Genomic DNA, 12,831 nt, shown 5'->3' on the forward strand with positions numbered 1-12,831 from the left:
CTCCCGCTCACTACAACTATCGATGAGGAAGGAAAATGTGTCGCAATCAATAGGGTGTGACGCAATATAGAAGAATAAGCACTTGCACTCAATCGTCCTTGATGCATGCTTTGTTTAGTGGACTAACTGGAAACAAATTCACCAACATCAACAATCTAGACTCAACACATGAAATATGTACAACACTTGAAGAAGTCCACCGTGACACGACATGGGGCAAGGATACTTGTATATCCACATTGATACGCACGGGCAACCGTGTCAATCTACTGGCATAGGAGCTAGGTAGACGCTGCTGGCGCGCGAAGGTGATGGTAGGTGACAGAGGACATGGTCAGGGCGTCAAGGGTTAAACCTAGCCGCCTTTGGATATGAGATAGCTAGAGCCGCAACACTTAGAGACCATGCATGCTCATTTTTAGGTTCAAAATGGCCTAATAGTATGAGGAGGTAATTTGTCTAAATTTGAAGCGCAATTTTAAAATGAATTATTTGAGAAATGAGATATAATGATAGGATTTGAAGACCAATTCTAATGGTCGACACTTTTTACACTGGGATCCGAGGACAAACCACTAACTGACACTTCAAACACTCTAGAATTTCTCCAGGTACGCCTACGTTTTCATAGTTACAAACTCCAAACATCTCTCCATATGTATTTAAAAATATCACAAAAAGATACATATAAAATGCATCATCAAGTGGCATGCATAAATTGGTGGAACAGTATGAAAATATGTTTTCCTACCAAAATTTATGGTGCAATCCACCATAATTTTGGTCAAACATCGCAAACTATGTAACACAAAATGGAAGCACAATGCACTTGTAATCATACATGGGAACTTATGACCAATTTGGACCTTAATATAAATGGTCACTTCGAGTTGTTAATTCAGCTAGCCACATGTATAATACATAAAAACATATCGATAAAAACAACATACGTTAACAACTTGCTGAGATGCGATGAGATAAAAAAGTTAAGTATAAATAGATAGATATGAAATGCCCGGATTGTGAATTGACTCAATAGTGGCACCTTAATATTTCGGATTCTCTCCGGTTCTCTTTATCTCTCTCTCTTACTCCCCTCCTCTCCAAAAGGATAGGGCACTCCAGGTTGAATTCAGAATTAGATGATATTATAGGATGGAGGGTGTGGTTCCATTTGGATCGAAGATCTTTTGCTCGAGGGTAGATTAGAGGTTCGATGAGGGCGTGAGTAATTAGTACCAATGTGCTGTGAGACCGACTCAGCAGGGTAAATGAGGAAACATGTTGGTGTCAGTTGTTCATGTTTAGGTCGTCCTGGTTCGCGATATGTTCTCACACACAAAAGCGATAAACCCATAGTGATGGATGGATTTTAATTATAAAAACCTTAAAATTTGGGAAAATGTTTTTATTCATCTAGTAAACCAAATATATTTAATATTAGAAGACAAACGAACACCAATTGAGTTGGTTTGGATCTCACATTCCTCAACCCAAATGCTCCCATGAAGACACGATGGTCAACTTCACCCAACACAAAAACAAACGTTGATTCAGCTCCATCACGCTATCACCGCACAGACTCCAGGAGAGAAGATACATGAGAGACGCGTCACCAGGGCGGCACGTACGGCGAGCGCCACGGATGCGTGTGTTTGGGCGCGAAAGATTCAGGAAACGCATGGAACGGAAATCTCTCCCTCTCTGTGTGGCGCGCGCGCGTGGTGCTCCGGATATAGTCACACGCACGACCGACCGGCCTCCTTCGTGTGGAGTAGCTCCCGTGCCTGCCCGTGCCCAACGCGCGGCGTGGTAAGCAAGCTGTCTCGTGGGAGCAAGATATCGGCCTCGTACGCGCGGTGCAGAAAATAAAGGCGAGCCGGGCACGTCGCCGCATCTCTGTTCACTGGAGGCGCGTTTGACCGCGAAATAGTACGTTTGCGCCTCGCCGCCTCTCTCCCGCGAGCACCTGGTGTAAAGCGAAGTTCTCGCCTCGCCTCGCCACGCTCCCTTGTCATCCATATGCTCGCGGAAAACGCCGTCACATGTGGTTCTCATGTGTTATGTGGACGTACATGCTTGATTGCATAGCACTTTTAACTTTTAACTGATATATATAAGAGCATCTTTAGCCACGCTCCTAAAACGTTTCTTAAAAGACTTGGGACACACCAGCCACGCGTCCCAAAGCTATTTTCTATTTAGCACGGTCCAATACGATGTCTAATACCCCGAGTCTATCACCACCACACAAGGACGATTCGGGGGCGCCGAACGGAACGAAAACCCGCGTCACGAGTGGTGGGCCCGATTCATCAGCGACGCAGAGGCATGCAGTGTTGCAGCTTTGCCTTAATGGCGACAATGGTTTTCAGGGAGGTGCAGACGAGATGTCCCGTCGGTGTTGCGCCACCTCCACTCGTCGTCGCGTTCGCATTCCCACGTATGTTCGCGCGCCTTATCCACGGCTTTCTCCCCATCTCTTCCTGCACCACCACCAGCTGTAAAAGGTTGCCATGCTCGCCATCGCCACAACAGTCGTCGAAAATCCATCCATCCGCCTCCACGACACCATGCCTCACCACTTATCCACAACATACACAATGATGAGCCGCACCGGTAGCGGCAGCCAGGCTCCTCCACCTCCACCTCCGTCTCCTCCTCCCCCGACTAACATCCCTGACACCGACGAGTTCGAGTTCGACAAGAATAAAGCCACCGACGAGTTTGACATCATCGACGCGGCCATGAACGCACAACCCATGGCTGATGCGGAGCGAGAGGCAGAGGAGGTGTAGGCGGCCCATGCGGTGTTCGACGCGGAGCAACAAGAGAGGCGGGAGGCGGCGGCCGCAGAGGAGGAGTCGGACAACGACGAAGACTGGAACGGCCTGACTCGATGGAGAAGGTGGCGGAGTAGAGAGCCATCCTTGCATAATTCGAGACACCGAAGAAGGCCGAGGATGACGCTAACGAGGCGCTGCGGCAGCGGCTCCCGAAGGATGCTGCGGCCCACCGAGCTCTGGCGAGCGCACATCGGAGGGAGTGGCGGGAGGTGGCGGTGGAGAAGCGGAGGACACCCCGAGGGACAGCAAGTAGGCTAGGGACGCCACCTAGCCGTTTTCATTGAAAGTTGTTAATTATAATTAAATTTGAATATTTTTATTATTTCGTATTATTAACATGTTAACATGGTTTGGAGCCTCATTTGGGAGATGCAGATGGAAACTGTTATAAACGCGATAAGCAAATAACGAAGAACGATAAAAGAAAACGCAACGGAGACATAAGATTTAACGTGAAAACCGCCTTCTAACACAGAAGGGGAAAACCATGGGCGCCAGCCAGCAAAACTTCACTATCTCGGGGAGTGTTTACAAAAGCCGTGGGTTATCTTATAATCTGATAAACCCTAGCCGACGGCTTACAAGATGTATATATAGGTGGTGGCAACGATCCGTACCGCGAGGGGCTGTAGCCTCCCTTTACTATATGAATTTAGAGCACAATATAACAAACTCCAACTTGAGACAAATTCCATCTTGTAGCATGAACTTCAACAATTTCCTGAACAAAAAAAAAACACTTGCTGACGCCAACAACCACTTGGGCTAAACAGTTATACCAACCAAGCTCGAGCAAAGCTCAAACTTGAAAACATGAACTGGCTTTGTCATCATATCAGTAGGATTATCATGAATACTTATTTTGCATACCTTCAGTTTACCTTGTGCAACAATGTCGCGAACATAATGGTACTTGTATCAATATGTTTTGTCTGATCATGGAACATTTGATCTTTAGTAAGGTATATTGCACTTTGACTGTCAGAAAACAAATTAATGCAAGAATCATCTCCACAAAGCTCATCATACAAATCTTTCAACCAAACAGATTCTTTGCAAGCTTGAGCAATTTCCATATATTCTGCTGACGTGGGCATAACCCTTCGGGTACTCGACATTGCCATACCTGGTGATTATCATGAAGCTGGACCAGCACGAGGACTCGACAAGCTGGACCTGCACGCGCCTCAACTTGGACTACAAGGAAAGAAGACTCCAATACGAATCCTACTAGGACTCTTGTAAACCCTAGCTTGGCTGATATATAAAGCCAGGCAGGGGCACCCTTAGGGACACACAATCGAAGCATAATTTTAGAGGCAACACGCCTAGACACCGCAACCCGCAGATTAGAACTAGACTAGATCCAACAACTCCGCCTATGGCGGCCCCTCGTATACATATATTCATATAGTGGATTGCTAGCAGGACGTAGCGACCCTCCACCGCGGGGCGTGAACCTGGGTACGTCGTGTACCGCCTCGCTCCCGGAACTTCCGTCGTCGCCTTTCTCTAAAACCCAAGCCCCTCATGGTGGGCATTGCCGAGGAACCGCCTCGTCAATTGGCGCCGTCTGTGGGAAACGCGAAGACTGGATTTCGTTATCCGGGCGGAATCCATCATCATCGACAACATGTAAGAATTTCAACAGTGTTTCCAGCGTTTGTGAGAAAGATCAGCTCAGGCCTGGAAGATTCGCCGCGGCGCTGCCTTCTGGTCGGCGGCTCAAGTGCGATTTGCTTTTTCGTCTAAGCTCCATACCCGCCTAGTTGCTGGTTAAAGAAGCATTGGAAAGTCAAACGTGCGTGCATCAAGCAGAGAGCTCTGCGCAGCATATGTACCTCGATTGGATCAATCACAATTAGAAGACATCAAGCCACATGGGATAAGGAATCGGTCTGCCAAAAGTTTACGTCAATCAGCACCAACTTGAGCTATGGGTTAACACACAAACATGTGCCAGCGTTCAAGAAAAATAAGCGAGACAGGTACGGATCGTGTAGCTGATGTATACGGGTCAGCAGTATACTCGGCGGATCACTTCAACTACGGGCAATTTCTTCGCTGTTATGTTCGGAAGAACGGACATTGCCATCGACTAAGAGCATTGTTATATCGGCACCATCGGATGCAAAGATTATCAGATCGGAACAAACTTCGACTGCTTCACCGCGTATAGTCGCCACGCTCGGGGCTCGCTCGTTGCATCACGGACTTGATATATTCGGGAGCTCACACGTCGGCTGCCCTGCTCGGCTGACCGCACCCGCCATCGCGCACTCTTCTTACTCGGGGGCTCGCCTGCCACGGACCCGACATTACGGACCCGACATATTCAGATGCTCACCCGCAGCGGATCGGCTATGTCAACCGCGTCCTCTTCATCGGCCACGTCAGCTAGGCGCCGCGTGGACTCTCTTGTATGGCGGAATTATTTCGGCTGCGCCTGCCGCATGGACTATCTCTGGCCACGGAACTACTTCGACTACTTCACCACGCACAATCGCCACACTCGGGACCCTGCTTGTTGCATCGTGGACTTGATATATTCGGGAGCTCGCCCGTCGACTGCTCTGCTCGGCTGACCGCGCCCGCCGTCACGCACTCGTCATACTGAGACTCGTCACGTCGTGAGCATGGCATTACAGACCCGATATATTCGGATGCTCACCCGCAGCGGATCGGCTATGACAACCGCGTCCTCGTCATCGATCACGTTTGCCTGGCGCCCGCATGGACTATCTTGGATGGCGGGATTACTTCGGCTGCGCCCGCCGGCATGAATTATCTTGGATGGCGCAATTATTCCGGCTGCGCCCGCCGAACGGACTACCTTTGGTTGTGCAATTATTTCGACTGCGCCTGCAGAACTAAGTGTTCCTCTTTCTTTCGCCACACCCGATGATTGGGGAGGCACCATTACATCGTTACTTCCAGCACTCTCGATTACTCGGTGGATTTATTTTCCCCGAATCAGTGGATTTATTTTCTCCATCATCTATGATCACTCGATGGATTTATCTTCTTCGGCTCTGGATATATCTTCTCCCGATGCACTCTCGGGTTGGTGGATTCATCATCTGGAATATTCAATGGATATCATCTTATTTAATATCGACCCAATGCGATCCCATCGGGAGCACTGGAATTACTCGGGGGCTCTTGGAGTATCTTCGGACTATTGCGGTTACTCTCATCGGGAGCGCTGGAATTCAAGAAGATTTGAAGACTATTACTCCCATCGGGAGCGCCGGTGTGCTGGAATTATTACTCCCATCGGGAGCACCGGTGTATTGGAATTCAAGAAGATTTGAAGACTATTACTCCCATCGGGAGCGCCGGTATGCTGGAATTATTACTCCCATCGGGAGCACCGGTGTATTGGAATTCAAGAAGATTTGAAGACTATTACTCCCATCGGGAGCGCCGGTGACATAGGCATCCCAAATGGGCCTGCCGAAGATAGTACCCGGGGTTTACTGAAGGCCCATTACCCGAAGAATAAGAAGATTCGGAAGCCCAAGATGTTATTAAGGAAAGTTAGAGTTGTAATAGAAAGTCTTATTTGTAATCTTACGGGATGAGTTTGAAACCTTCCCGGACTTTGTAACTTGTACAACACGAATCCCTCGGCTCCGCTTCCTTTATAAGGGGGAGTCGAGGGACGTAGAGATCATCGAATCATTGTTTACAAACCCTAGTTTTCATAATCGTCGAGTACTTTTCGGCTGAAACCTTCGAGATCTACTTGTCCTCTACTTCCAACTAAAACCCTAGCCTACAATCCATAGGCATTGACAAGTTAATACCTTGTCAATTGGCGCCGTCTGTGGGAATTAGAGGCGACAAGGAGCTGATCCCGATGGCACGTTCAAGATCGTCGACTTCATCAGTAGCAAGCAACATCATGGACAGAGGTAAACAGATCGAAACTGGTCTTGTTGATTTTGTTCCTCACCCGCCCTCCCGTTTGGATGCATATGCGTATCTGGAGGAGCCCATGAATATGACGATTGGAAAATTCCACTTCCACGTCGAGAAAGAAGGATCGTATCGTCTCGAAGTTCCGATTTCGTCGGGATTATCGGCGGATGGTCTTGACTTCTCAAACTCAGTATCATCCGTCGAGACAAGCGACAAGGAGATTTCGTCGCCACGCTTCATCGGCAGCAGGGCAAGTGAAAAACTCGCCAAAATCTTCAGCGACATGTCCTTCGAGTCATCGGCGGACTCCTGTATAAGCGATGATTCAAGCGACACCGATAGCTTCGACTTCATCGACAAATCTATCTCTATTGGGAAGGTCTTCACCAATCTCTATGATGGTGTCACCGAACCAAGCAAAGCGAAAACTCCAAAATATCACCAAGTCTATGCCATTGGAGAAGCAAGTCGTGATCAAGAGGAAACATCAGAAGCTTTCGACGATTTGGGAAATCCTTATGTCGATCCCTCAGATCTAAGGAGAGGTTTGGGCACTAAATATGTTGGGCCCACACCACGTGTCAGAGTTCAACTTCCACAAGCAGCCTGGGGATAGAGCTGCGAAAGCTTTAGATGGCTCTGAACCAATGGAGACAACCGCTACGATCGAAGAACTGCAAGCTTATCAATATAGACTCGCCAGAGCTGGAAGAGAGTTAGAAAAACAGACAGCTGCTTTGAACAGAAGAAGGGAGGCAGCTTTCGCATCAAGCAGGCGACGAGCGGAATTAAGTCGACACTCAGAAACTTCGGGAGATAGTCACAGAGAAACTCGGAGGAGAGCAAGATCTCGGCTGCAAAATATACCCGAAGCTGAAAGAGAGACTCTAATCCAAAACCTCGACATGTCCTTTATGTCAATCGACACGAGAGGGAATATTATCCCAAAAACACCGGAAGCAGGATACATGGCGACACAAGCTTTCATCTTAGCGTCCAGACCACCCCCAGGAGATCCAAGGGAAGCATTATATAACATGGCAATGGCAGGAGTTGGAGCCATGGGAACGGCGTTTATATCAACACCTCCCGAAGGAACGACAAGGCAAAACAGTCCACGACCTGCGGCAGCAACAGTAACAGCTCCCGAAGGGCCAAGTGGAGCAAGGGACACGGCAGCACAAACAAGGGTCGACAGAGCGCGACAAAGCAGAAGGGACCATAGGCAATCCCCAGAGTTAAATGACGAGGATATGTGTGGTTTGCTGATGACCCACAAGTATAGGGGATCGCAACAGTCTTCGAGGGAAGTATTACCCAATTTATTGATTCGACACAAGGGGAGACAAAGAACACTTGGAAGCCTTAACAACGGAGTTGTCAATTCAGCTTGCACTGGAAACAGACTTGCTCGCAAGAGTTTATCAAGAGTAACAGTTTTATAGCAAGAGCGTAGTGAAATAACAAGCAGCAGAGTAACAAAGACAGCAAGTAGTGATTATAGTAAACGAGCAGGATTAAAATATCGTAGGCACGGGGACGGATGACGGGCGTTGCATGGATGAGAGAAACTCATGTAACAATCATAGCAGGGCATTTGCGGATAATAATAAAACGGTGTCCAAGTACTAATCAATCAATAGGCATGTGTTCCAATTATAGTCGTACGTGCTCGCAATGAGAAACTTGCACAACATCTTTTGTCCTACCAGCCGGTGGCAGCCGGGCCTCAAGGGAAACTACTCGGATATTAAGGTACTCCTTTTAATAGAGTACCGGAGCAAAGCATTAACACTCCGTGAACACATGTGATCCTCACGTTATCGCCATTCCCTCCGGTTGTCCCGATTTCCGTCACTTCGGGGCCATTGGTTCCGGACAGCAACATGTGTATACAACTTGCAGTGTAAGACCATAAACAATGAATATCATGATGAAATAATAACATGTTCAGATCTGAGATCATGGCACTCGGGCCCTAGTGACAAGCATTAAGCATAACAAGTTGCAACAATATCATAAAAGTACCAATTACGGACACTAGGAACTATGCCCTAACAATCTTATGCTATTACATGACCAATCTCATCCAATCCCTACCATCCCCTTCACCTACAGCGGGGGAATTACTCACACATGGATGGGGGAAACATTGCTGGTTGATGGAGAGGCGTTGGCGGTGATGGCGGTGATGATCTCCTCCAATTCCCCGTCCCGGCGGAGTGCCGAACGGAGACTTCGGCTCCCGCGACGGAGTTTCGCGATGTGGCGGCGTTCTGGAGGGTTTCTGGCGACTTCGACTTCTCCCCGTGCGTTTTTAGGTCGAGGCGAATAAGTAGTCCGAAGGGGGGCGTCGGAGGCCAGCCGAGGGGGCCACACCACCTGGCCGCGCGGGCCCCCCCTGGGCCGCGCCACCAGGTGGTGTGGGGCCCTCGGGCCTCCACTTCAATTGCCCTTCTGGCTCCGTTAGTTTCCGGGGAAAATAGGGCCTTCTGCATAAATTCCGAGGTTTTTCCCGAAAGTTGGATTTCTGCACAAAAACGAGACACCAGAGCAGTTCTGCTGAAAACAGCGTTAGTTCGTGTTAGTTGCATCCAAAATACACAAATTAGAGGCCAAACAATAGCAAAAGTGTTCGGAAAGTAGATACGTTTTGGACGTATCAACTCCCCCAAGCTTAGCTTATTGCTTGTCCTCAAGCAATTCAGTTAACAACTGAGCGATAAAAGAACTTTCACGAACACATTTGCTCATATGATGTATATATTCTCATGATATGGCTAATACTTGAGCAGTTCATAGCAAGGTACATGCAAATAAGATCATCTAACAGACTATATCAATCATGAAGAGGTACCAACAATTAATAATAAGCATCATGAATCATGTATATAAGCAGGATTGCAATGTTCATAAGAGAGTATGATAAAGTGGTATCTCGCTTGCCCGTATTTGATTGGCAAAACATAAATGCCCGGGCACCTCCGGAGTTCATAGAAAGACTAGAAGTAGTGATTGTCAAAGATAAAAGCATCAAAGTTATACCACAATCAATCATATTTTGAGACAAGCATATTATACTAAGAATGACAGCTTGTGCTCTCAAGAAAGTGCTCAAAGAAAGGATGGAGACACAACATAAAAGTAAAAGATTGACCCTTCGCAGAGGAAGCAGGGATTAACATGCGCTAGAGCTTTTCATTTGTAAAGCAGGAGTAAAATTATTTTGAGAGGTGTTTGTTGTTGTCAACGAATGGTAATGGGTACACCAACTACCTCGCCAACCGGACTTTCAAGAGCGGCTCCCATGAATTATTTGCATTTTTATGTGGCACTCCTTCCAACCTTTCTTACACAAACCATGGCTAACCGAATCCTCGGGTGCCTGCCAACAATCACATACCATGAAGGAGTGCCTCTTTTTTTTAGTTTTATTATGATGATGACACTCCCCCCAACCTTTGCTTACACAAGCCATGGCTAACCGAATCCTTCGGGTGCCATCCAACAATCACAAACCATGGAGGAGTGTCTATTTAAGTTTAATTAATTCGGGACTGGGAATCCCATTGCCGACTCTTTTTGCAAAATTATTGGATAAGCGGATGTGCCACTATTCCATGTGAGAGTCCGTCAAAAGTAAATGACAAGGTTGAAAGCTAAACACCACATACTTCCTCATGAGCTATGAAACATTAACACAAATTAAGAAGCATTTTGAAGGTTTTAAAGGTAGCGCATGAGAATTTACTTGGAATGGTTTGAAATGCCATGCATAGGTATTTATGGTGGACACTCGGAATGACTTGGTTTTCATGTGTTTGGAGGCACGAGCAGCGTTCCCGCTCAGTACAAGTGAAGGCTAGCAAGAGACTAGGGAGCGACAAATCAAGAGAGCAAGAATCGTCATAATCATGCTTGCGGCAAAATAAATTAACCGAGGCATAAAAGTGATACAAGAACTCGAAGCAATGTAAATCATTGAGGCTTAATTGACTCTTGTTCAGTCATATGCATGCGTGAGCATGTGCCAAGTCGATATAAATGAATTATTCAGAGGAGGATACCACAATGCCATACTTACTTATGAATAAAACAATGCAAGCAAACATCCATGACATGCTACTCATATTAATAGATTGGAGCTAAACATGAGAGATCATGAACTACTAGACTTTCTTACATAACATATACCTCACATGAACCAACTAAGCATGCTCACATGGATGAGTATATGTACAAAAATGAAAACAAATAGAGTTCATACCAGCCTCTCACCACAATCAGATTGTCGTAGATCGTCATTATTGCCTTTTCACTTGTGTAGCTTGGATAATATGAAATGAAAACCACGCTCCAGCCACCGAAGACCATTGAACTCATAAAGAACTTTACAAACCAAAGAAGAACAGCAAATATTTTTGGTGTTTTCAAATTGCAAATAAGAACAAGAGGAAACAAGCAAACAAAGCAAAATCTTTTTGGGTTTTCTTATAGCAAACTAGCAATAGCAAATAAAGCGAAACAAATGCAAGAAACCAAAGCAAACAAATGGTAAAGAGAAACAACAGAAATATTTTTGGTCTTTTTGTGTTTTTGGAAAGGAACAAAGCAAAAACAAGAAATAGCAAACTAAAAGAAACACAGAAAAGCAAGATGGCAGAAATCTGCCAAAACTTGACAGCAGTACAGAAATCGATTTTTACAAAAATCTTACGTTGCTCAGTTCAAAAAGTGTTCAACTAATGAAAGTTATATAACAACCTGGGGAACCTGCACAAAAATTTTCAACTCAAAATAACGTTCTGGCTGTCCGCACAAATTTTTACGGTAACAGCCCAGAATCTGTTTTCAGGCAGCACTTCCCCAAATATCATCTTCCTCTCATTAGAAAACCACTCAAAGAGACTAAACAAGTATATACAAGTATCCAGCAATCATAATATGCAAAGAATGAGTGATGCCGGTATACCTCCCCCAAGCTTAGGCTTTTGGCCTAAGTGGAGTTCAACCCCAACGAGGGTCGTTCCTCGCCGGTGGGTAGTCCATGGAGTAGTCATAGTAAAGCTCCTGCGCAGAAGAAAAGCGTGGAGGCTCCGCATATCCACCATGTTGATGCGAGGAACTCGCTGCATCGGATGATGAGTCGAGGTGCTCCTCGACCTCTATGTCGTCTCTTGCATGTTGGCCTCCCCTCTCTATATGTGCATCCAGTGCACCTTCTGTGACCGACCAATCTCCCCTGGAATCAAGGTTAGACAAAACAGGCGCAGGCAATCTTACTAGTTTCTCAGTTTTCTTAGTTATTCTCCAAACTTTCTTATAAAATATCATCTTATAATACAGGTTACCCAAGTTGGAGGAATCTGAAACAAATTCATGTTTAATCATAGAGGCTATGTCAAGTTTTTCTATGGGGAACGGAATATCAAAATGATGAGGTTCTACATTATGAAAAGCTAGTAAACGAGAGGCGATGAGGCCTCCACACACTCCACCTTTCTCACGGTTAGTAGCAAGTCTATAAGCTATTAATGCCCCCAAATTATAAGACCTACTATTTTGCAAGGTCTGCAGCCTAGAAAAGCCAAATCCGGGATAGAAAGTTTACTACCAATCCTTTTGGCGAGAACGCATTTGGTGATAAAATAAGCAAAGTAGCGGATAGCCGGGAGCTGAATACTAGTGATTTTACCACTTTCACCTGAGAAACTCCTTCCATCGCAAATCATCTTGTAAAGATCAGAGAGTTCTTGCAGCGATCCCCTTATCTTCTCGCACGACCCCCATTGCGGTATTCTAATTGCTGCACAAAAAGCACTAAATGGCAAGTTGACAGTTTTATTGTAAATTTTATACTGGACCGTGGGGTTAGATCGCGACCAATTAAACTTGAAATCCTGCACAAAAGCCATAGTTAATTTTACATATTGTCTTGGCTCTCCTTCAACAAAGTCACTCAGCCTCGCACGAGAAATTAGAGTTTGAACATCTTCAAATATCCCCGCGCTTCTCATGAAATCCGCGCACGGGTAGTAAGAGGGGTATACTCCCTCTTCAC

This window comes from Lolium rigidum, chromosome 3, assembly GCF_022539505.1.
Source record: "Lolium rigidum isolate FL_2022 chromosome 3, APGP_CSIRO_Lrig_0.1, whole genome shotgun sequence".
NCBI lineage: Eukaryota > Viridiplantae > Streptophyta > Magnoliopsida > Poales > Poaceae > Lolium > Lolium rigidum.